Source organism: Theropithecus gelada, chromosome 12 (genome assembly GCF_003255815.1).
Source record: "Theropithecus gelada isolate Dixy chromosome 12, Tgel_1.0, whole genome shotgun sequence".
Taxonomy (NCBI): domain Eukaryota; kingdom Metazoa; phylum Chordata; class Mammalia; order Primates; family Cercopithecidae; genus Theropithecus; species Theropithecus gelada.
In genome coordinates, this window is record NC_037680.1 from 21,865,017 (window position 1) to 21,892,383 (window position 27,367).

The window sequence follows — 27,367 nt, forward strand, 5'->3', positions numbered from 1 at the left end:
ACAAAATACTATTGATTTGTTTAGGCTGACTTTCTAAGCAACAATCTTGATGAATTACTTTATTTATTGTAATAATTGTATCTTTTCTGTTTAATTTAATTTAATTTTGACAATTGTGCAATCAACAAATGAAGACATTTTTAACTCTGCCTCTTCGCATTAGTTCGTTTTCACGCTGCTGATAAAGACAGCCGAGAGTGGGTAATTTATGAAGAAAAAGAGGTTTAATGGGCTCGCAGTTCCACGTGGCTGTGGAGGCCTCACGATCATGGCGGAAGGTGAAAGGCACATCTTGCATTGGCAGCAGGTGAGAGAGAATGAAAACCAGGCGACAGGGGTTTCCCCTTATAAAACCACCGGATCAGGTGAGACTTATTCATTACCATGCGAACAGTACGTGGGAAACCGGCCCTGTGATTCAATTATCTGCCACTGGGTCTCTCCCATCACACGTGGAAATTTTAGGAACTACAATTCAAAATGAGGTTTGGGTGAGGACCCAGCCAAACCATATCCTCTCATATCTCAAACTCTTTTTTTTTTCTTCTTCTTCTCTATTGGTTTTGATTATAACTGTGCAAAACACTGTTGACGAAAATAGGCATTCTTTTCTTTGTTTTTAAAGAAAATATGTTTAAGTGCCCTCAATTAAATAAAACATTTGATATAGTTCCCAAGTATATAGGCACATTCTTTAGGGAGGCTTTTTTCTGCCGCTATTTTTCTGAGTTTTTAATGAAAACAAGTGTGATTTATTTTTCAGAACTATTGAAGTGATAGTGTTTTTTATTATGTGGTCTTTCAATGTGGTGAACAATATTATACACTGCTTACCAATTATTAACATTATGAGTAGATGACAGTTATAATTGAAGCCACGTTGTTGGCTGGGGTAAATACCCAAGGTTCGTCATCTCGCGCCAAGGATATTCAGTAGGCAGACACACAAGAAGTGGGTTTAGAAGCAGAGGTTTAATAGGAGCAACGCTCTCTCTCCTGAGAGAGAGCAAGGTGCCCCAGTGAGACTTCAGGCCATCGGTGGAGCCCACAGGGTTTTACAGACAGGCTGGATGAGGCGGTGTCTGATTTACGCAGAGCTCACAGATTGGTTGGACCAGGTGTGACATTTACATAGTGCATGAGTAAACTGGCCACCCCACCTTAATCTTTCCTTATGCAAATGGAGTCTCTACTTGGCCAGCACTATATTCCCTGTTCCTTACCGTGCCGTTGACAAGGAAAGGGGAAGATGGAGCCGTCATGTTGAACATGTCTAGCCTCAGGTAGCCTTTTCCTATTGGAACCGCTGCAGGCATTCACTCGTGCAAGCTTCTAGCTTGCTCATCTATGTCTGCAGCTTGTTTTTTCAAGCTGCTCTTTGTTAGATAATAAAATGATTTGGGGACTGCTTTTCATTAAAGGGAAAACCTTACTATCTGCCTAAATAATATCTTCTTAACTCCTATATCGTAATTTTCTGTCAATAAATATCTTCCATTTTAGAAATAAACAGTATTTTAAGAATTTTTAAAATTTTCCAACAAACTAAGATAGTTAAATTTTATTTAATAGCTGTGCATTTGCATTGATAAGATTGGTCTCTAATTTCTTTTCCTTATTTCTCCTTATTCTTATTTTATGGGATTTTATGAGCTCCAACGAAATAAGTTGGCAATTAGTCTTCCTTTTGATTTTTGTGTCTATTTGTTTAATGTTTTTAAAAAATTATTTGGAGGGGTAGATTTTAACCAATTTGTCTCTAAAAATGTCTGGGCATGAGATTTTTTGAGGAAGTATAGGAATTTTTGTTTATCATTTAATTTCTTTCATGAATACAAGTCTGTTAACATTTTTCTATTGCATTTTTTTTTAACAAATTCTGCCATTCTCATTTTTCAGAAATGTATCAATTGTATTTTATTTTAAAATGTATTTTCTGCAATCTTTATAACATGTTTTGAAATTTTAATATTTTGATATTCCCTTTATTTTTTATATATTTTTCTATTTTCTCATTTAGTAAGTTTTCTACTGGTTCCCTATCTTATTAGTCTTTTCAAATAAACATGTTTAATTTTATTCAATCTCTCTATTTTTCTTTGTTCTTGGTTTTGCTGATATTTGGTTTATGTCTTATTATTTATTTCCTTCTTGTTTAATTATGTTTACTTTGGCAATGTTTTTCCAATTCCTTGAGTTAAATGATTAGCTCATTTAATTTCTATCTTTCTTTTTTTCCAACAAATGCATCTTGTTATAAATCCCTCCTTAATATTGTGTTTAGATAATAAATATTTCCATTGTATCATGTTCTAGACATCATAAGATAACATCATTTCTAATTTCCTCTTGAGCTCTAAGGTATTTAGTAATTTTTTAAAAAGAATTCAGGGGAATAAATTTTTGAACAACCTTCCAATTTATTTTAAACACATACACACACACATACTAATTTGGTATGTATATGTCTTTAAAAGCAACTTATTTAAGCTGAGAATATTCCCTCAAGATAAATATATTCATTATCTCTATTTTAAAAAGGAGGAAAGTAAGGCATAGAGAAGTTACATAATTTATCCATGCTATAAAACTAGGAAATATCAAAGCTGAAATTTAAAGCCAATTGATGAATCTGGAGCTTTTCACTAGTATGATATCCTAAAACAAAATCAATATTGAACAATGATACAGAGTTTCTCAAAATGAAACTATGATAAAATAATGAATAGGTAACAGTAGTAATGAAATATGATTACAGGCCGGGCGCGGTGGCTCAAGCCTGTAATCCCAGCACTTTGGGAGGCCGAGGCGGGTGGATCACGAGGTCAGGAGATCGAGACTATCCTGGCTGACATGGTGAAACCCCGTCTCTACTAAAAATACAAAAAACTAGCCGGGCGTGGTGGCGGGCGCCTGTAGTCCCAGCTACTTGGAGGCTGAGGCGGGAGAATGGCGTGAACCCGGGAGGTGGAGCTTGCAGTGAGCGGAGATCGCGCTACTGCACTCCAGCCTGGGCAACAGAGCGAGACTCCGTCTCAAAAAAAAAAAAAAAAAGAAATATGATTACTAAGAGAAAAATATCTTCTTAGATGCCTCAAACATAAAACATATAGGCAGCCAGTTCCAAATACTTTTGGTAGATACAAAATTAGAAACTGTGTGAATTAGTTAATGAATATAAGCATCCAGGGGCAACAGATATAGTTAATAACCCATAATAAGATGTCCCTTTGGTTGTTTTTGCTAAGAAGATACATTTCCAGTAAAATGTCAAGCGAGGTTACCATTTAAGTAGTAGTGCTAATGATTACATTCTGAGCTCTCACCTCATTGAATGGCATAATTTATTTATTGCACATTTCCACTGTGTTAAAAAAATGTTTTCGTTCCTATGAGGGCTCTTGATTAACATTCTTGAAATTTTGGTTAACAATTAGCTTGAATGGAACAATTTAGATCATTTTTTATGGAAGGGATTTTTGAAACAAACAAACATATTTTCCTTCTATTATGTAGATATCTGTCCTGGGAAACAAAGCATCTCCTGAATAATACTGTCAGCTAAAATTCAACAATTTCCAGCAAAAAGATAAAAAAAGATTCCCATGGATAACCGTAAGTTATTTATTTATTTATTTATTTTTGCTTGTTTTATTAGTGGTTGGACTTCAGTACGTACAGTTCTTACCTAATCTGTAATCTCTGAGGTAAATAACTTTAATGCACAATCTTGTATGTTTTAGTTTAATATCCTAAGCGTAGAGACCAGAATACACTTGTGTTTGGCAGATATCAAGAAATTCTAAATTGTTTGCATTCATCACCATGCATATTAACAAATTGCGAAAAGATCACATGTAATAGCTACAAAACTTATTATGTTATAAGAAAAAACTTTCAATTTGGGTATGAATTCCAAAATAGAAACTATACGGAAATATACAGTCAGAAGATCAGAGGCTACATGTGTCAAACCTAACACAAATCTGGAATTGTGTTAATAATTAGAACTGGAGAATATTAGTCTTAAAAAAGTGTCCACTCACCTATCCAAAGTAAAAAACAAACAAACAAAACCAAAAATGTATCTACCATCCTCCCTGAAAGTTTCCAGCTAACCTTTTCTTAGCACTAGTGATTGAAAACTTGTTGAGGAAAGAACCTTTAATCATCTAGCTTGCAATGCCAAGAAGACTTTTAATCTAGACGGCACTCAATAAATAAGCCAGACTGATAGAAAATATTTACAACACATTTATTTGACCAAAAACTATTTAGAATCTGTGAAGAACTTTTACAAATCTATATTGACAAGAAAACAATCATAAATAGTCAAAAGTCATAAAGAGATACTGGATTAAAAAATCAGCAAATGTCAATAAGTGCAATAGTCACCAGGAAATGCAGATTAAACCAGAATGAAATGCTGTTACTCTCTGAAACAACCAACCCATGAAAAACAGATACTACTAAATATGACAACTATATAGAATAAATGAGCATCCCATATATTGCTCATGGGAGGGTAAAATAATATGATCACTTTAGAGACCTGTTTGATATTTATAAAAGAGTTATTTATTACAGCCTAAAATTGGAAACAACCTAAATGTCTATCAGGAAGAAAAATATATGCATATATTGCAGTCTATTTATACAATGCAGGGCCAGGAGCAGAGTAAGACAGGGAAGTTATGTGTGTGTATGCCCATAAGTGTGTGTGCATGAGTGTACACGTTTATATAAACATGCGTATATAGGGACACACATACAAATATATGATATAAATTTATTGTGGCTAGCTACATAACTTACAGGTTGCAATATGGAAATATGAATCCTCTTGTTCAAAAGGCAGAAAAGTAAGTGCCATTATTGTTCATTTTTGTGTTGCACAAAGCCAGTTTGAAATGCTAATAAGAGCAGGTGGTAGAGTATGTGGAATTACTGAAATTACACAGTTATTTCATAACTGAGCTATGCAGGTGAATTTTGTTCTTACCAGAATGATGGAAATGTACATTAATTCAACTGTATTTATTTCATTTGGATACAGGGATATTTAACCAATACTACCTTCAGCTTACTGATTTATAAGGATTAATTGAAGAAAAAAGAATTATGGGTTGCCCTGTGTTTTCAGTTCTTTCCCATTCAGTGTCACCATTTTTAGCATAAGATGTTGACAATAAAGGGAAGTAGGACTCCGAAGAAAGGATACGTTAGGGTTCCTTGGTTGCCCATGTTTTGTAAAATGCCATTCCTTACTTTCAGTGTTGGAAGCAAGTTCTGGTTCAAAGGAATGCATGACCTCTTCAGGCTGTCAACATCCCCACTTGCTCAGTCATAAACATAGCATGCTTCCCTTATATCACTTGATTATTGTTGAACTCCCATTCATTGCAACTCCACCAGAAGTCTGTGCTGATGGAGCATCACAAAATCTGTATGTGAATGGAGTGGCAAGAAAAGGCAGCAAACATACATATTTCATGTTTCTCTTCTGCTAATGTGCATGCTCCATTGTCCCATTGGACTTCATCTATAAATTATAAGTTCAAAGATAAAATTATCAACAGTTTTTAAGATGGCAACAGCAGAACATTAAACCAAACATAGATCCTTCTGAACCTGGAACCATTTGAGACTACATATGTGGCATATGCAAAAAGCCAGCCTTTACCAGATGGATACATAGATGTTAGATAGAGAGAGAGAGAGAGAGAGAGAGAGATAGACAAATATTGAGGTGGATGATAGATTGATCAGTCTGTATTAGGAAAGCACCCTTTGAAAGGTGATATGGCTTGGATTTGTGTCCCTGCCCAAATCTCATGTTGAATTGTAATCTCCAATTCCCCAGTATTGGAGGTGGGGGCTGGTGGGAGGTGATTGGATCATTGGAGCAGAATTCCCCCTTGTTGTTCTCCTAATAGTGAGTTCTCACGAGATCTGGTTGCTTAAAAGTGTGTAGCACTTCCCACTTTCCTCTCTTTCTCCTTCTCCGGCCATGGAACACATGACTCCGTCCTCTTCATCTTCTGCTATCTTTGTAAGTTTCCTGAGGCCTCCCCAGCCATGCTTCCTGTACAGGCTGTGGAATGTTGAGTCAATTAAACCTCTTTATAAATTACCCAGTCTCCGGTAGTTCCTTATAGCAGTGCAAGAATGGACTACTACAAAATGTAAAAGAGACTTCAGAGGAGAAATATGATGAGAAGTAATCGTAATCTGAATATATCTTGATGAGACGAAAGAGTTTGGATGTGGGCTTTGTGAGGAAAAGATAAATCAAAAGTGATTCAAGGTTTTTGGCCTGAGAAACTAGAAAAGTAGAGTTATTACGTAATGAAATGGCAGTGACTACAGGAGGAGGTGGTTTGAGAGATGAGAGAGATCAGAAGTTCAATTTTGGATAAACTAAGTTTAAGTGCCCATTATACATCCAAGTGTAAATGTCAATTAGGCAGTTGGATACGTGAATCTGGAGAGCAGAGAAGACATCTGAGCTGGAGATTTAATTTAAGAGTAGTCAGCACACTGGTGACACGATATTTAAAGCCACGAGAAGTGAGAAAAGCTGATGCAAGAAGTAAGTGTAGATGGAGAAGAGAAAGGTGTGAGGACTGATCCTTGGATCACTTCACTATTTAGAGATTGAAGAAATGATGTGTGACCTACAATGGAAACTTCAAAATTAACTTTGGCAAAAGACTTAATATCTCCAAACGTTTTTTAGTTAACTGTGAAGTAAGGATATTGACACCTACTTCTTAGGATTGCTGGAGAATAAAAGACAAAAATAATATTATCTAAACTATCCAGAATACACAACAAGATTGCCTTGTCACTCTAAGTGTAGTGCTTCTTTTCTCTGGTTCATTTCCTGTCCTTTCCCCAAAGGTCTCAAAACAAACAAACAAATAGACAAGCTTATTTATTTACTTATTTTTATCACTTCTATTTGCTTTCTTAATGCTCTTCGCTACTGGTCAATTGCCCAGGACAGGAAACATGACTTATTTATCTTGGTGAGTACATTAAACACATTGGTTCACAATGAGGTTTTTTAATACTCTCCAAAGCAACATCACTTCACAGTTCTTAAGAAGTCAGGACAATCAGGAATCTGACCTGTAAGAAACATTGTTTTACATTTCTTGTATGTTTCCTTTAACTTGGTGAACTAAAAATAATTTGAGAATGAATTTTTCATATTTTTCTTCTTCAGAGCTAAGAAAAATAACAGTGAAAATTTAAATATGATAGCACCTATGGGGAATAAGTAACTCTTCTAACCTACTCTAAGATCTAAGTTGAAAACTAAATGTTCTTTGGCACTCTATAGGACTTACAAAATGTCAAGATAGCCTCCACTCTGATTATTCATAAATTTGAAGTGCCTCCATTTAACATTCAAGCTTGCAAAGTACCTCTCTTTGGTTTTAGTGAAAAAATAGAGCCTTTTACATTAATGATAACTTATATACAACTGTGTTAAAGGGCTTTAACTGAACCCAGGGAGAAAAAAATATTACATCTAACCCTATTCAGAGCTGCCAAGCCTCTGATTTGGGTTATATATAGCCAAGTCAAATAATCACATATATTTTAGCTAAATCATTTTCCTTTCTTGCACAGCTTTTCTCAATGGCTAGCCATTGAAAAGATGCTAAACTTCCTAGTATCTAAGAGTCAAAAATTGACCCTAATGTTTCTTTCAGTGTTTGACTTAAAGAGGTATGCTCTCAAAGAGTATGAAACTGGGAAATACTGGCCATCCTAGGGATGACGTCAGAACACAAACTGGAAAAAAAGAAACCATTCTGAATATATAAACCAGAGGGAATGAAATGCAAGAAACCAGCTAGACTAATGATGAAACACTCCAGAAAACTACCAGGCCTTGGCTCTTAGATGGCATTTTGGGACATGCCCTGGACCAGAGGGGAGCTCACTGCCCTGAAGGGTGAGTCCCAGGTCAGGCAACATTCACCGCAGAATTAAATTAATACCACAGAATTTAATTATATACATGTGGTATTAAAGGGATACCACAGAAATACAAAAGTTCTTTAAATGCTACTGTGAACAAAATCTGTGAAATGCCTGAGCTGGCTTTGCAATTCCACTGTTCTAAAATATGTAGCCCAGAGGCCTGAAGTTCATCCAGTCAAGTCTACCACTATTGGCATTTGAGCACTCCTCCCACGGGCCATAGGTTGGACCCACCGACCCGACCCTGCTGTTACTACTACAGCTGCACTCACCTACATGTACTACCTGCAGGCCTAGAGATGACTGGTTAATTAATAACTAGTGAACAGGAGACAAAAAGGCAACCCAGAGATTAACAACAATAGAAGTCCCTACATTCTCTAGACTAAAGAGACAAATTAAGAAGGTGGTTTTATCAAGGTTAAAGAACCAGGATTATCTAGTGGAATCTTGGGCCATGTTCACAGTGACTTGTCAGCATATCCTTTTTATATAGGACAGTGGTTATCAAATTTTATGTACATAAATGTTACATGAGCAATTGCTTAAAATGCAGGTTCCCAGAACTCACCACCAGAGATTCTGTTTCAGTAGAATCTGATGTAGTGGTATTAAGCCCAGGAACATGTAAAACAAATAACCTTGGTGATTTTAATATATGTCGTCCCTGGGTCATATTTGTAAGTGCATCATTAAGGAGAGATTTTCATGGTAGGCCAAATTATAACAAAACTGCTATTTGAAAAGAAATCAATGTTGGGTGAGAAGTGATGGAATTAGAAAATGTTCTGAATGCATTAATTTTATGCTTCCATTAATGCCTGGCTCTTCCATTGCTTTTCTTAGATTCTATGCTGATCACATTCTATCCCTCTCAAGAAAAACATTTGAACTTAAAGGTATATACTAATTAGGATTCCTTAGATTGCAAGTAATAGAGACAGATTCAGGTTGCCTCAGGATTTTGTACCAAGTTACTGAGGAGTAAAAAGAGAAAAGAAAACTATTTTAAATGACAGCACAGCTGCTCCTGTAAAACTGACATTGTAAATCATTATTTAGGACATTATATTTAACTTCAATTCTGGTTACCCAATAGAAGGTCTCATGACCTAGTCTTTTTTATACTCTCAGATACATGAGGTTTGCACCTCTACTTCCTTAGTCACTCTTATGACTCAGTTTTCTTATTACCTCCTTCTTTTTGTATGCCTTTTTTCTCTCCAACTACACATCCTCCTCAAATGATTCATTCATTGCTAACTCTGAACTTAAAGCTATTTATCTCTTTGCATTCAAAGATTGCCAAAAATGTTGCAATCAAGTAAATGAGATAATGAGATAGTATCCTATATAGAGCCTATATTGAACAGAGGTCTCAGATTTGTTTAGGCTCTTCAGCAAGAATCATATTCCAGTCCTGCTTTAAGACTGTATGCCTCAATATTTCTTCACATGTTATTAATGGACCGTCACTCAAGTAATTTCAGCACATGATTAAGTTTACCAATTTCATTTTGATGTTTTTTCTAAAGTCCATCTCAAAATTATGAATACTTCACTGTTAAACACATGTGCTTACCAAATATTCACTACAGAAAATGAATTATATGCTATTCTAATATTTCTACTAAAGATGTTTTCATATTATCTGTTTGCCTAATGTATCGTTGCAGATCATTTATTATTCCAAGAATCTTTCTTATAAGAAGCTTACAACTGCTTCACTAAAACGTTAATTAATACATACTAATGATGTCCAAAAGATATGTAGAATATATATAATCATATATTCTTTCTCCAATAGAATAGCTACACAAATATTTAAAAGCATCTATTATGGCTCTCTAAGTCTTTTTTTTTTTTTTTTTTTTTTTTGAGACAGAGTCTTGCTCCATCATCCAGATTGGAATGCAGTGACATGATCATGGTTCATTGCAGCCTTGACCTCCCGGGCTCAAGCGATCCTCTCACCTCAGCCTCCCAATTAGCCAGGACTACATGAACACTCCACCACACCCAGCTAACTTTTAAATTTTTGTGTAGAGATGGGGGTCTCACTATGTTGTCCAGGCTAGTCTCAAAATCAAGCAATCTCTCCAACTCAGCCTCCCAAGGCATTGGGATTACAGGCATGAGCCACTGCACCCAGCTCTCTTAAGTCTTTTTATCTCCAGAATAAATTCACCAAGTTCCTTTAATCTTTCCTCATGGGTCAGAGTTTTCAGACACTTCATTGTTCTGAACATACACTTATTTGCCAATGACTTTGTTACCTTGTGGTGTATAGTATTAGAGAAAATATTTCCAGTGTGAATGCCTAGTAGATGAGTTGATTAACATTCTTTATATGGACAAGATACTTGATTAACACAACTTAATACCATGTCATGATAATATTTTTAGTGGCATGATCAGGGTGTTGACACATGCTGAACTTATCATGGTCAACAATACACAAGACTTTACTCTGACATTACTAAGGTACTGCCATACTGTTTCTTCCTAGTCATTACCTACACAATCATTGTTTTATCTTTACTAATAAAGGCATAAATTGGCAATTGTTTCTTTTAAATTTGATATTAATTTTATTCTATTACTGATTTTTGTAAGAATGATTTGAAATATTAAATCATTTAATTTTAGAACCGAAAAATACATTTTCATCTGCAGAGTCAAAATAACCAGAGTTAACAAGATAATCTCTGTAGTCCAATGTTATTTGACCTGCCATATACATCAATTCTGTATTTCTCTAATCCTATACATGGGTTATCTAAATATCATAACTGTAACTAGCAAAACCAATTTGGTTTCCAGTTAGCATTCACACCAACATGCATGAGTCTGGAGGAGGACATAACGTTAAGTAAAAAAGTCAGACACAGAAAGATAAATGCTGCATGTTCTCATTCATATGTGGGAGCTAAAAATAAAAATTTAGCTCATAGAAGTAAAGAATATTATGGTGGTTATTAGAGGCTGGAAAGGGTAGGGGGAGAGGAAGGTAGGGAGAGTATGATTAACAGATACAAAAGCATAACTAGATGGGAGGAGTATGTTCTAGTGTACTATAGCACCTAGGGTGAATAGGTGTAACAATAATTTATTGTTTATCTTCATAAGTTAAAATAGAGAATTTTGAATATTCATAACACTAAGAAATAATAAATGTTTATGGTGACAGATATGCCAGTTACCCTAAATTAAGCATTACACATTGTATGCATGAATCAAAATATCACTCTGTATCATATAAATATGTATAGTTATTATATGTCAGCTACAAATAAATGAAAAATGTATAAAAAGAGAAAAAAAACATTAAATGAGTATAATATACAGCAAAAGTGGAACAGAATGCGTGTGACTCTTGGAGCTGTAGAATATATCTTCTACCATACATGTCGATCACAACAGATGAATGAATAAATATACAATGGAATAGTAGCAGCCTTAAGAAGTAAAAACATTCTGAGACATGCTAAAACACAGATTAATCTTGAAGACATTATGCTAATAAGTGAAATAAGCCAGTCACAAAAGACAAATAATCTACAATTCTACTCATATGAGGTAGTTAAAGTCATCAAATTCATGGAGACAGAAAGATGATGATTGCCAGGGGATAGAGGTAATTGGTAATGCGGAGTTGTTTAATGAGTACAGTGCTTCAGTTTTGCTAGGTGAAAAACAGTCTGTGGATGGATAATGATGGTGAGTGTTGCACAACAGTGTCAATGCACTTAATGCTACTGAACTGTACTATAAAAATGGTAAAAATGATAAATTTCATGTTATGTACATTTTACCAGAGTTTTCAAAAATACTCTTCTAGACATTGGCCTGGACAAATAATTTTTATTAATACCTCAAAAGCAAATGCAACAAAATCAAAAGTAAACAAATGGGATTTAATTAAACTAAAGAGCTTCTGCATAGCAAAAGAAGCTCTAAATAGAACAAACAGACAACCACAGAATGGGAGTAAATATTTGCAAACTATACATTCAGTGAAGGACTAATATTCGAATCTATAAAGAACTTAAATGAATCAACAAGAAGAAAGCAATGAACTCTGTTAAAAAGTGTGTAAAGGATATAAACAGACACTTCTCAAAAGGCATACATGTGGCCAAGAAACATTTAAAAATGCTCAACATCGCTAATTATCAAAGAACTGCAAATCAAAACCACAATGAGCTACTATCTCACACCAGTCAGAATGGCAATTATTACAAAGTCAAAAAATAAGAGATGTTGGCAAGGCTGTGGAGAAAGGGAATTCTTATACACTTCTGGTGGAAAAGTAAATTAGTTCAGCCAATGAGGAAAACAGTGTGAAGATTTCTCAAAGAATTAAAAATAAAACAAACATTAGACCCAGCAATTTCACTACTGGGTATATACCCAAAGAAAACTAAATTATTCTACCAAAAAGATACATTCACTTGTATGTTCATCGCAACATTATTCACAGTAGTAATGACATGGAATCAACCTAGGTGCCCATCAGTGGGTGTGCTGGATAAAGAAAAATTGGTACATATACATAATGGGTTACCATGCAGCCATGAAAAAAGAACAAAATCATGTCCTTTCCAGCAACATGGATATAGCTGATGGCTGTTATCCTAAGCAAACTAATGCAGAAACAGAAAACCAAATATTACATGTTCTCATTTGTAAGTGGGAGCTAAATTTTGGGTTCATGTGAACATAAATATGGGAGCATTAGACATGGGGACTCCAAATAGAGGGAGGGAGGGATGTATTTTTTTTTGTTTTATCCCTTTCAATTTCATTAGAGTTTTATAGCTTTTCTTGTAGAGATCTTTCACTTCCTTGGTTAACTTATTTCCAGGTATTTTAATTTATTTTTTTAGCTATTATAAATAGAACTGGCTTCTTGATATGGTCCTCAGCTGGATCATTATTGGTGTATAGAAATGCTAGCCTTGTAGAATGAGCTAGGGAGAATTTTCTCTTTTTCAATGTTTTAGAATAGTTTGAGAATAATTTGAAAGTTTGGTAGAGTTTGTCAGTAAAGCCATCCAGTCCTGAAGCCTTCTATGTTGGAAGACTGTTGCCACCACTGGGATACATCCTATGCTCATGGATCAGATGGATTAAAATTGTTAAAATGATTGTACTGCCTATAGAAATCTACATATTTAAATGCAATTCCTATTAAAATACCAATTCCATTTTAAATGGAAATAGAAAAAGAAATTCTAAAATTTGTAAGTAACCAAAAAAGAGCCCAAATAGTCAAAGTGATCCTGAGGGGAAAAAAAGTTGGAGGTATCATGCTAACCAACTTCAAAATATATTACAAGACTATAGTAACCAAAACAGCATAGTCTTGGTATAAAAACAGAGACACATACCTATAGATCAATGGAATAAAGATAGAGTCTAGAAATAAATACACTTATTTAGAGCCAACTGATTTTTTACAAAGATACCAAGAACAGACATCGGGGAAAGGACACCCTCTTCAATAAATGATGCTGGCAAAATTGGATATCCTTGGGCAGAAACATAAAACTGGAGCCCTATTTTTCACCATATACAAAAATCAACTCAAAATAGATTAAAGATTTAAATGTAAGACCAGAAACTATACAATGACAAGAAGAAAACATATAGATAAAAAAACTTCAGGACATTGATTTAGGCAAAGATTTTGTGGCTAAGGCCTTAAAAGCATAGACAACAAAAGCAAAATAGACAAATGAGACTTTATTAAACTAAAAAGTTTCTGCACAACATAGGAAAGAACAGAGTGAAGAGACAACCTGTTGAATGGAAGAAAGTATTTCCTGTTTATCAAGTAAGAGACTAATATTCAGAATATATAAGAAACTCAATAGTTTCTAAAACAAATAATTCAATTTAAAAATGGGCAAAGAACATGAATAGACATTTCTTAAAAGAAGGTTGTGTTGGCCGAGTGTAGTGACCCACACCCATAATCCTGGCACTTTGGGAGACTGATGTGGGTAGATCACTTGAGGCTAGGACTTGGAGACCAGCCTGGCCAACATGGCAAAACCCCATCTCTACTAAAAATATAAAAATTAGCCAGGCATGGTGGTACATGCCTGTAATTCGAGCTATTCAGAAGGCTGATGCATGAGAATTGCTTCAACCTGGGAGACAGAGGTTGCAGTGAGCTGTGATCACACCACTGCACTCCAGACTGGGTGACAGAGCAAGACTCTCTCTCAAAAAAGAAGGAGAAGGAAAAGGAGAAGGAGATTGTGTTAGGCCATTATTACATTGCTATAAAGAAATACCTAAGATTGGGTAATTTATAAAGAAAAAAGGTTTAATTGGTTCATGATTCTGCAGGCTGTACAAACACGAGAGTGTCATCTGCTCAGCTTCTGGGGAGTCCTCAGGGAGCTTTTAATCATAGTGGAAGGTAAAACACGAGGAAGTGTCTCATATGGCAAGAGCAGGAACAAAAGAGACAGTGAGCCACACACTAACGTGAACTCACTCATCACCCAGAGGATAATATTAAGCCTTTCACGGGGAATGCACTTCCATGATCCAAACATCTCCCAGAACGTCCTACCTCCAACACTGGAGGTTGTATTTTAGCATGAGATTTGGTAGGGACACAGATCCAAATGATATCAAAGATATAAAAAAATGGCCAAGAAGTATATGAAAAAATGCCCAACATCATTAATCATCAGTGAAATGCAAACCAAAACCACAATGAGATATCATCTTATCCCAGTTAGAATGGTTATCATTAAAACGCAAAAAAAAAAAAAATAGATGCTAATGAGTGTACAGAGCAAAGGGGACTCATACACTGTTGGTGGGAATGTAAAATACTGCAGCCACTATGGAAAACAGTATGGAGAGTTCTCAAAAAACTAAAAATAGAACTACCATACAACTCAGCAACCCCACTATTATTTATCAAAAAAAAAAAATTATACAAAGGGATACCTGCACTCACATATTTATTGAGGCACTATTCACAATAGCAAAGATATGAAATCAAACTAAGTGTTCATCAGTGGACAAATGGATAAATAAAATGTGGTATCCATACACATTGGAATACTAGTTAGCACAGAAAATGAAATTATGTCAGTTTTAGCAACATAGATGTGACTGGAAGGTCACGATGTTAAATGAAAAAAGTTGGGCACATAAAGACAAATATGTCGTGTTGTCAGTATATGTGAGAGCTGGAAAAGTTAATATCATAGAGGTAAAGAATAGAGTGATAGATACCAGAGGCTGAGAAGGATGTGTAGGTGACAGAGGCAATGAAGAGAGGCTAGTTAATGGGTACAAATCTACAGGTAGATAGAAGATATGTTTCAATATTTATAGTAAGTAGGATGACTATAGTTAGATACAATGTATTGTATATTTCAAAGTAGCTAGAATAATAGACTTGAAATGTTCCCAACATATAGAGATGATACATGCTTAAAGTAATGGATACTCCAAATTCCCTGACTTGATCATTACACATCCTGTTCACATAAGAAATAATCACAGGTACTCCATAAATATGTTAAATATGTATATAAATAAAAAACATATTTCAACATAAGGAACTAAAATAATTTATCATATCAGCAGAAAAAAGCACATGACAAAATTTAAAAATGTAAGAGCACATGAAAAAATTAAAAAAAAATTTAAATAGTTATTAGCAAAATAGTAATAGAAGAAACTTCCCAACCCAATACAGAGCATCTGTATAAAATTCACAAGTAACACCATACATACTGGTGAAACACTGAAGGCATTCCTCTTAAGAGCAGAGACAAATCAAGGATGTCCATCTCATTTCTGCTCAATATTGTATTGAAGTGTATAGCGAGTATACTAAGTCAAGATAAAGTAATAAAATGCATTTAAATTGGAAAGGAATAAATAAAACTATCTTTGTTTATAGACAAAATGATTGTAAACATCTAAGATTAGTAAACTAATGAATAAAATCTACAAAGAAGCTACTAGAACTAAGAAGTGATATTGTTAAGGTTGAAGGATGGAAAATTCATTTAAAAAATCAATTATATGTACTAGCGACAAACAATTGGAAAATAAATTAAAACGGAAATGGAAATTATATATACAATAACATCAAAGAATGAAATTATATTATTTGCCGATATAATATTTTAGTTTATTATGACAAATTATATTTCCTAATTTTTAAAAACTTGAAATAGAAAGTTTCTGACAAGGGTTAATTGAGCAAGATACATGAAATAATGCACTTAAAGGTACAAAATATTTCTGGGAGAAATTATAGGAATTGTAAATTATTTGATTTTTGTGGATACATAGTAGGCATATCTATTTGTGGGGTATGTGAGATATTTTGATACAGGCATGCAATGTGTAAAAATCACATCATGGGAAATGAGGTATTCATCCCCATATGCCTTCATCCTTTCTGTTACAAACAATTCAATTACACTTTTTCAGTTATTTTAAAATTCACAATTAAATTATTATCGATTATAGTCACCCTGTTGTGCTATCAAATACTAGGTCTTAGTCATGCTATCTGAAACTCCTTTTTTGTACCCATGAATCATCCCCAGCTCCTACCCACCTCCCCACTACCCTTCCAAGCCTCTCATGACCCTCATTCTATTCTCTGTCTCCATGAATTCAATTGTTTTGACTTTTACATCCCACAAATGAGAATATGTGATGTTTGTTCTTCTGTGCCTGGCTTGGTTTATTTAACATAATGACCTCCAGTTGAATTCATGTTTATGCAAATGGCAAAATCTCATTTTTCATGAATGAATAGTACTCCATTTTCTATATGTACCACATTTTCTTTATCCAGCCATCTGCTGATGGGCTCGGGTTGCTTCTAAATCTTGGCTATTGTGAACAGTGTGGTAGCAAACACGGGAGTGCAGATATCTCTTCGATATACTCATTTTCTTTCTTTCAGGTATCTCCCCAGCAGTGGGATTGCTGGATCTTATGATATCTCTATTTTCAGTTTTCTGAGGACTCTCCAAACTGTTCTCCATAAGGTTGTGCTAATTTGCAATACCACCAACAGTGTACTAGGGTTCTTTTTTCTTCACACCCTCGTCAGTATTTGTTATTGCTTGTCTTTAGATATAAGTCATTTTAACTGGGGTAAGATATCTCACTGTTGTTTTAATTTGCATTTTTCTGATAATCAGTTATGCTGGATCCCTTTTCATAAGGCTGTTTGCAATTAAAATGTCTTCTTTTGAGAAATGTCTACTCAAATCTTTGGACAGTTTTAAAAATCAGATTATTAGATGTTTGCCTATAGAGTTGTTTAGCTCTTTGTATATTCTGGTTATTAATTCCTTGTCAGATGGATAGTTTGCAAATATTTTCTCACATTCTGTGTGATATGGTTTGGATCCCTGCCCAAATCTCTTGTCCAGTTGAAATCCCCAGTGTTCAAGGTAAGGACTGGTGGCATGTGATTAGATCATAGGAGCAGTTCTCATGAATGGTTTAGCACCACCACCTTGGTGCTACATTCTCATAATATTGTAGTGAGTGAGTTCTCATGAGACTGGTTTTTTAAAAATATGTAGCACCTCTCCCCACACACACCTTCCTCCTGCTCTGGCCATGTGAGGTGCCTTCTCCCTCTTTGCCTTCTGCCATAAATGTAGGTTTCTTTCCTGAGGCCTCTCCAGAAGCCAAGCCGATGATGCTACGCTTCCTGTAGAACTATGAGCCAATTAAATCACTTTTCTTTATAAATTTTTTATAAATTACTTTTTTTAAAACTTTTTTAATAAATTTCTTATAAATTACTCAGTAATTACTCATGAAAGGAGTGGGGCATTGCTGTAAAGATACCTGAAAATGTGGAAGCGACTTTGGAACTGGGCAATTGGCAGAGATTAGAAGAGGTTGGAGGGTTCATAAGAAGACAGGAAGATGAGGAAAAGTTTGGAACTTTCTAGAGACTGGTTAAGATGTTGTGACCAAAATGCTGATAGTGACATGGGAAGTTAAGGCCAGGCTGATGAGGTGTCAAATGGAAATGAGAAACTTATTGGGAACTGGAGCAAAGGTCACTTTTATTATGTCTTAATGAAGAACTTGGCTCCATTGTTCTCCTACCTTAGGGATCTGTGGACCTTTGAACTTGAAAATGATATTTAAAGTATCTAGGGGAAGAAATTTCTAAGCTGTAAAGCATACAAGATGTGGCCTGGCTTCTTCTAACAATATATGCTTATATGCATGAGCAAAGAAATGGCCTATAGCTGGAACTTATATTTAAAGGAGAAACATAATGTAAAGGTTTGGAAAAATTGCAACCTGGCTGTGTAGTAGAAAAGAAAAGTCCATTTTCAGGAGAATTCAAGCAGGCTGCTGAGCAACCACTTGCTATTTAAATTTGTGTAACTAAAAGCATGGCAAGTACTGATAGTCAAGACGATGGAGAAAAGGCCTTGAATGCATCTCAGAGGACTTCATGACAGCCCCTTCTATCATAGGCCTGGATGTTTTGCAGGAAAGACTGGTTTCATGCACTAGGCTTAGGGTCCCACTGCCCTGAAGAGCCTCAGGACATTGCTTCCCACATTCTGGCTACTCCAGCTCCAGCCTCAGCTCAAAGGGTCCTAGATACAGCTTTAGCCACTACTCCAGGGGGTGTAAGTCATAACCCTTGGCAGCTTTCAGGTGGTGTTAACCCTGTAGGTGCACAGAGTATAAGAGTTGAGACTTGGAAGTCTCCACCTAGATTTCAGAGGATGTATAAAAGACTGGATGTCCAGGCAGATGTCTACTGCAGGGGCAAAGCCCTCATTGAGAACTTCTACTAGGGAAGTGTGGAGGGGAAATGTGAAGTTGAAGCCCCCACACAGAGTCCCCACTAGGGCATTCCCTAATGGAGCTGTGAGAAGAAGGCCACCATCCTCCAGACTTCAGAGTGGTACAGCCAGCAGCAGCTGACACCCCTCAGATTGGAAAAGCCACATGAGTTCAATGCCAACCCGCTCAATGTGGAAAAGGCCTTTGCAGGGGGCTGAACCCTGCAAAGCCACAAAGGTGGAGATGCCAAAGGCCTTGGGAGCCCACTCTTTGTATCAGTGTGCTCTGGATATAGAATACAGAGTCAAAGGTAATTGTTTTGAAGCCTTAAGATGTAATGACTGCCCTGCTGGATTTGATTTGCATGGGGCCTGTAGCCCCTTTCTTTGGACTGATTTCTCCCTTTTGGCATGGGAGTATTTACCTAGTGCTTGTACTGTCATTGTATCTTAGAAGTAAATAACTTGATTTTGATTTTTTAGGCTCATAGATGGAAGGAACTAGCCTTGTCTCAAATAAGACTTTAGACTTTTGAGTTAATGCTGGAATGAGTTTAGATTTGGGGTGACTATTAGGAAGGTGTGATTGTATTTTATAATGTGAGAAGGACATATGATTTGGGAGGGGCCAGGGGCAGAATTATATGTTTGTATCTGTGTACTTCCTCAAATGTCTTGTCAAGTTGTAATCCTCAGTGTTTGAGATGGGGTCTGGAGGGAGGTGATTGGATCGTAGGGGCAGTTTCTTAATAAAGGTTTAGCATCATCCCCTGGGTGCTGTTCTCATGATAGTAAGTTCCCATGAGATCCCGTCAGTTAAAAGTGTGTGGCACCCGCATCTCTCTTCTCCTGCTCTGGTCATGTGTGGTGCCTGCTCCCCTGTCACCTTCTGCCATGATTATAAGTTTTCTGAAGCCTCTCCAGAAGCCAAGAAAATGTCTCTATGGTTTCTGTACAGCCTGCAGAACTGTGAGCCAATTAAGTCTCTTTTCTTTATAAATTACCCAGGCTCAGGTATTTCTTTGTAGCAATGTGAGAATGAATTAATATACTGTGGGTTGTCTCTTCACTTTATTGATTGCTTCCTTTGCTGTTGAGAAGATTTTTAACTGGATGTGATACCATTTGTCCATTTTTGCTTTGGTTGTTTTTACTTGTGGGAAATTACTCAAGAAATTTTTGCCCGGTTCAATGTCCTGGATGGTTTCTCCCATATTTTCTTTTCTTTTTTTTTTTTTTTGAGAGGGAGTCTCGCTCTGCTGCCCAGGCTGGAGTGCAGTGGCCGGATCTCAGCTCACTGCAAGCTCCGCCTCCCGGGTTTACGCCATTCTCCTGCCTCAGCCTCCCGAGTAGCTGGGACTACAGGCGCCCGCCACGTCGCCCGGCTAGTTTTTTGTATTTTTTTAGTAGAGACGGGGTTTCACCGTGTTAGCCAGGATGGTCTCGATCTCCCGACCTCGTGATCCGCCCGTCTCGGCCTCCCAAAGTGCTGGGATTACAGGCTTGAGCCACCGCGCCCGGCCCTCTCCCATATTTTCTTGTACAAGTTTTATAGTTTGGGGTCTTAGATTTAAGTCTCTAATCCATTTTCAATTGATTTTTATATATGGAAAGAGATAAGGGTCCAGTTTAATTCTTCTGTATGTGGATATCTAGTTTTCTCAGCACCATTTATTAAAAAGACTTTCTTTTCTCCAGTGTATGTTTTTGGCACCTTTGTTGAAAAAGAGTTTGCTGTAGGCGTGTGGATTTGTTTCTGGGTTCTCTATTCTGTTCCATTGGTCCATGTCTGTTTTATGCCATTTACATGCTCTTTTGTTTTCTATAGCTCTGTAGTAAAATTTGAAGTCAGGTAATGTGACTCCTCCAGTTGTGTTCTTATTGCGTAGGGTAAGTTCAGCTATTCTGGTATTTTGTAGTTCAATATAAATTTTAATTTTTTTTTTCTATTTCTGTGAAGAATGTCATTGGTAGAGATTGCATTGAATCTGCAGATTGCTTTGGGTAGTATGAACATTTTAACAACATTGATTATTCCAATCCATGAACAGGAAATATTATTTTCATTTTTTGGTCTCGTTCTCCAACTTCTTTCATCACTGTTTTATAGTTTTTATTGTAGAGATCTTTCCCTTATTTTATTAATTCCTAGATATTTAATTTGATTGTAGCTATTGTAAATGGGATTATGTTTTTATTTATTTTTCAGATCATTCACTGTTGGGCATATAGAAATGCTACTTAATTTTATATGTTGATTTTGTATTTTGCAACTTTATTGAATTTATCAGTTCTAATTGTGTGTGTGTGTGTGTGTGTGTGTATTTAGGTTTTTCCAAATATAGAATCGTATCATCTGCGAACAAAGATAGTTTGACTTTTTCCTTTCCAATTTAGATGCCTTTTGTATTTTTCTCTTGTGTAATTGCTCTAGCTAGCACTTCTGATACTACATTGAACAGCAGTGGTGAAAGTGGGCATACTTGTCATGTTCCAGATCTTAGAGAATCGACTTTCATTTTTTCCCCGCTCAGTGTAGTACAAGCAATGGGTCTGTCATATATGAGTTTTATTATGTTGAGGTATGTTCCTTCTATACACAGATTTTTGAGGGCTTTTATCCTGAAGGCATGTTGAATTTTGACAAATGCTTTTTTAGCATCAGTTGAAATAATGACATGGTTTTTGTCCTTCATTCTGTTGATATGATGTATCATATTGATTGGTTTATGTATGTTGAACCATCCTTGCATCCATGGGATAAATTCAACTTGATCATGATGATCTTTTTAATGTATTGTTGCACTCAGTTTGCTAATATTTTGTTGAGGATTTTTGCATCAATATTTATCAGGGATATTGGCCTGTAGTTTTCAATTTTTGATGTGTCTTTGTCTAGTTTGGTATCAGGGTAATACCAACCTCATATAATAAATTTGGAAGTATTTCTTCCTCCTCTATTTTTAAAAATAGTTTGGTAGAATTAGAATTAGTTCTTCTTTAAATGTTTTATAGAATTCAGAAGTAAAGCCATCCTGTGCTTCTCTTTACTGGTTTTACTGGTTTTTACTGGGAGACTGTATATTATGATTTCAATTTCATTCACTGTTACTGGTCTGTCAGATTTTGGATTTCTTCATGCTTCAATCTTGGTAGTTGTATAGTAGACAGGAAACTTGGTAGATAGGAGCTTGTTCATTTCTTCTAGATTTTCCAGTATATGGCATATAGTTGCTCATAGTAGCCACTAATGATCTTTGAATTTCTGCAGTATCAGTTGTAATGTCATTTTTTCATTTCTCATTTTGTTTATTTGGATCTTTTCTCTTTTTTTCTTTGTCTGACTAAAGGTTTGGCCATTTTGTTTAACTTTTCAAAAAACCAACTGTTTGTTTTATTGACTTTTTGTACTGTTTTATTTATTTTAATTTCATTTATTTCCACTCTGATCTTTATAATTTCTTTTTTTCTACTAGTTTTGGGTTTGGTTTGCTTTCACTTTTCTAATTCTTTAAGAGACAACATCATGTTGTTTATTTGAGGTTTTTCTTGTTTATTGATATAGGCACTTAGATCTATATACATACTACTTAGTACTGCTATTGCTATATCCTGTAGGTTTTGGTGTGTTTTGTGAAATTAAATCATTTGTTTCAAAATTTTTTTCAATATTTAAAAAATTTCTTCATTGACCCACTGGCCATTCAGGAGCATATTGTTTAATTTCCATATATTCGTATAGTTTCTCAAATCCCTCTTGTTATTGATTTCTAGTTTTATTTCATTGTGGTCAGAGGAGATGCTTGATATTATTCTAGTTTTTCTGAATACTTTAAGATTTGTTTTCTGACCTAACATATAGTCTATACTTGAGAGTGATCCGTGTGCTGAGAAAAAGAATATGTATTCTACAGCCACTGGAGAAAATATTCTGTAATTATCCATTAGGTCCATTTGGCCTAAAGTACAGACTATATCTGATGTTTCTTTGTGTATTTTCTGTCTGTGAGTTTTACCCATTGATGAAAGTGGGTTGTTGAAGTCTCCAGCTATTATTGTATTAGGGGTCCGTCTTTCTTTTTTAGCTCTAATAATATCTGCTTTATATATATCTCCAAGTGTTGGGAGATATATTTAAAATTATTTAAATTTTTACAATCTTTTACTAAATTGACCCATTTATGAATATAATGATCTGCTTTGTAAATTCTTCATAGTTTTTGTCTTGAAATCTATTTTGTCTGATATAATAATAGATAGTTCTGTACTATTTTGATTTCTATTGGAATGGAATCTCATTTTCCATTCCTTTATTTTTAGTCTATATGTGTCTTTATAGATTAAGTTCATTTCTTATAGGCAACAGATCATTGGGTCTTTTTTTAAAATTCATTCAGCCTTGTAGGTCTTTTGATTAAATAGTTCATTTACATTTAACATTATTATTGATTAGTAAGGAGTTACTCTTGTCATTTTGTTATTTGTTTTCTGCTTGTTTTGTGATGTTCTTTCTTCCTTCTTTTTCTTTTGCATAAGCAAAAAGAAAACCTAATAAAAACGCCTATATCTTAACTTCATCTACCTGTTTTTTAAGTTTTTGTCCTTTCTATTTGTATCTTATTGTACTACCCATGTATGCAAAAGCTGTAGTTGCTATTTTCGATTGGTTCATCATTTAGTCTTTCTACTTAAGATAACAGTAAAGTAGTTTATACACCACAGTTACAGTGTTATAATATTCTGTGTCTTTTTTGTGTGTAGTTACTAGTTTCTATTACTATCTGTTTGTTAAATTTATCTGATAGAATTCTGAATTTCTTTCCTGTGTTATCTTGAATTTCTATGAGTTTCCTTGAAACAGCTATTTTGAATTCTCTGACAGGTTATATAGGTTTCTCCAGAATTTTGTACCTTCAGATAATTTCTTATTGCTAACTAAGATCCTTTTCTTTCTGATTGAAGTACTTCCTTTAACATTTCTTGTAGGAAAGGTCTGGCGTTAATGAAAGCCCTCAGCTTTTGTTTGTCAGAGAAAGTATTTATTTACCTTCATGTTTGAAGGATGTATTCACCAGATATACTATTCTAGGGTAATTTTTTTCTTAATTGCTTCAAGTGTGTCATGCTAATCTCTCCTGGCCTGTAAAATTTCCACTGAAAAGTCTGCTGCCAGATGTATTGGAGATTCATTATGTGTTCTTTTTCCTTTCTCTTGCTGCTTTTAGAATACTCTTTTTTTTAACTTTGGGAGTTTATTATTATTATTACTATTATTTTTTTTTTTAAAGTAGGGTCTTACTTTGCCACCCAGGCTGAAGTGCAGCAATGCACTCATAGATCACTGCAGCCTCAACCTCTTGGGGTCAAGAAACCCTCTGGCCTCAGTCCCCCAAGTAGCCAGGACTACAGATATGTACCACCATGCCCAGCTAACTTTTGTATTTTTTGTGGAGATAGGGTTTTTTCATGTTGCCCAGGCTGATATCAAACTTCTGGGCTCAAGTGACTCTCTCAAAGTGTTGAGATTATAGGCATGAGCCACAATGCCTGGTGAAGACAGTCTTCTTTGAGTTAGATGTGCTTAGTGTCCTATAACATTCTTGTAATTGGATATTGGTATCTTCCTCTAGGTTTGGAAAGTTCTCTGTTACTATCCCTTTGAATGAACTTTCTACTTCTATTTCTTTCTCTACCTCCTCTTTCAGGCAAAGAGCCTTAGATGTGCCCTTTTGGGGCTATTTCCTAGATCTTGTAGGCATCCATTATTGGTCTCCTCTGACTCTGCATTTTCAAACACCCTGTCTTCAAGTTCATTAATTCTCTTTTCTGCTTGATCAATTCTACTATCAAAAGATTCTGATGTATTTTTCAGTATGTCAATTGAATTTTTCAGAATGCAATTTCAGAATGTCAATTTGCAATTTTCTAGAATTTCTACTTGATTCTTTTTAATTATTTCAATCTCTTTGTAACATGTATCTGATTGAATTTCAAATTTCTTCCCTGTAGTATCTTGAATTTCTTTGAGTTTCCTCAAAACAGCTATTTTGAATTGTCTGTCTGAAAAGTCATATATCTGTTTCTTCAGTATTGGTTCCTGGTGCTTTATTTAGTACATTTGGTGAGGTCATGTTTTCCTGGATGGTCTTGATAATCGTAGATGTTCATCTGTGCCTGGACATTGAAGTCTTAGGTATTTATTGCCAGTGTCTCAGTCTGGGCTTGTTTACACTCATCCTTCTTGGGAAGGCTTTTCACATATTCTAAATGACTTGGATGTTGTAATCTAAGCTGTGTCTGCTTTCAGGGACACACCAAACCAAGTAACTTCATGGTTCTTGCAGAATTGTAGAGGTACTACCTTGTCTTTAATGGGATCTGGATGAATTTTTTGGATTATCAGGCAGAGACTCATTCTTTTTCCTAACTTTCTCTCAAACAGAAAAAGTTTCTCTCTGTTCTGGGCCACCTGGAGCCTGGAGTGAAATGACATGAGCAAGTCTATAGCCACCACTACTAGGACTGTGTTGGGTCCGAACTGAAGCTTGCACAGTGCTGGGTCTTGCCCAATACCTGCTTAACCACTCCCTGGCTACTGCCTGTGTTCACTCAAGACCTTGTGGCTCTACTATCAGCAGGTGGCAAAGCCGCTAGGCCTGTGTCTTTTCTTTAATGATGGCAAGTTCTCCCAGGCTCGAGGCAGGTCCAGAAATTCTGTCTGAGAGCCAAGAACTAGAACTAGAGCCAAAACCTTAGACATTTACCTAGTGTTCTTTTGTATTGTGGCTGTGCTGCTACTCAAATCACAAGATGCAGTTCCTCCCACTCTTCCCTCCCCTTTTTAAAAGCAGAGGAGCCTCACTCCATGGCCACTGCCACCACAGGCCCACAGGGAGTACTGCAAGACTACTGTTAATGCCCCCTTAACCCTTTTCCCATTTAGGAGAAAAAAAAAAAAAAAATACAGCTTTGTACCAAAGCTCTTTTAACTTTACATAAACATGGTCTTTGGGGCTGAAGCAAATCTGACTGATTTTCAATGTAAAAATAAAATATAAACACTGTTCTTGAAGTTATTTCTAAACAGAACTAACATCAGAACCATCTGAATCATCAGAATCATCTATTTTGGAAAAATCAGATTCATCAAATGAATCTTCAGCCAACAACTGTTCAAGAAAGATGTTAACATCACCATAGGAGTACTACATTTTATAGGATTTGACGTTTTCAGCAATCAAGAATTACTATATTTTATAAATGGAAATACCACTACTAAAGACAGAATGCTATAAATAGAATGATATCTTTTGTTTCCAAAGGCAATACACGAAAGTGATGTGAACATAATAAAAGTGTGGTATTTCATGACGAAGTTATCTTTGGGTAAACACTGCAGTCACAAGTGCCAGCAGTGAGTATTCTCGGGGCAAACAGAAAAAAGGTTATGGCCCTTGGGCTCTTAAGTCAGCTTGTGGTGAATGCTGTCTGACCTAGGACTCACCCTTCAGGGCAGTGAGCTCCCCTCTGGTCCAGGGCATGTCCCAAAATGCCATCTAAGAGCCAAGACCTTGAATTGGGGACCCCAAGAGCCCATTTATTGCTCTAACCTCTTTGGCCAAGCAGGTATATAAGGTGCAAGACAAAGTCTTCTGCACTTTTACCTCTGGTTTTCTCAAGCAGAAGGAGTCTTGCCTCATAACCACCACAGCTGGGAATGTGCTTAGTCTCACCTAAAGTCAGCAAGTCTCAGAGTCTTCCCCAAGGCCCACAATCTACTACCTGGGTATCACTCAGGGTATCCAGGGCCCAAAAGCTCTTTAGTTATCAGGTGATGATTTCTGCCAGAATTGGATCATTCCCTTCAAGGCAGCAAGTTATCTTTTGGCCCACGATTTGTCTAGAAATGTCAACCAGGAGCTAGGGCCTCAGAAGGGCACCTTGCGACTCTAACAGGTGCCCTATCCTTCTGTGGCTGAGCTGGTATCCAAAGTGAAAGACAAAATCCTTTCCATTCTTCCTTCTCCTCTCCTCAAGCAGAAAGAAGGGGTCTATTTTGGAGCTACAAACTGTGCAGCCTGGGGTTACAGGAGGGATAATTTCAGCACTCTTTTATCTGCCCTAACTTGTGTCTCAGTAGGTCATAGGACCCCCTAGTTCACTGGATCTGGGCCCAGTTCAGCACTTGGACTTATCTAGAAGTTTCAGTTCTTGTTGCATAGGCTGACATTCAAGTTTATCTGGTGACCAATAGCACTTTAGCCTACAGTGGCAAGGCTTGTGGGAATTCAAGTTCCAACCACTAAGACCAGTGATCCCCCTCTGGCTAGGGCAGGCTTAAATGCTCCCTCCACGGGTGGGCAGCAGCTGAATTTGGTCTAGTCTTACTTTTTGCTATAACAGGGTAGCACTAAGTTCAATGACTCAATTTAGTTGACTCTCCCTCCTCTCAGGACACAGAATCACTCTCTGTACCTTGCTGCCACTGCTGGGTGATGAGCAAGGGGTAACATTGGTGATTCAAGACTGTTTTTCCT

At 36.0% G+C, this 27,367-nt stretch overlaps 1 protein-coding gene across 1 annotated transcript in view; it reads left to right on the top strand.

Annotated features, from left to right (window-relative positions):
* The first annotated feature begins 1,172 nt into the window (after positions 1 to 1,172).
* The window catches only part of KYNU (kynureninase), a 296,464-nt gene continuing 270,269 nt past the window's right edge, over positions 1,173 to 27,367 (top strand). Inside the window, exons 1-2 of the mRNA XM_025405226.1 lie at positions 1,173 to 1,283; positions 3,517 to 3,615. The gene's annotated coding sequence lies outside the window, so the exon portion shown is untranslated. The remainder of the gene's footprint in view (positions 1,284 to 3,516; positions 3,616 to 27,367) is intronic.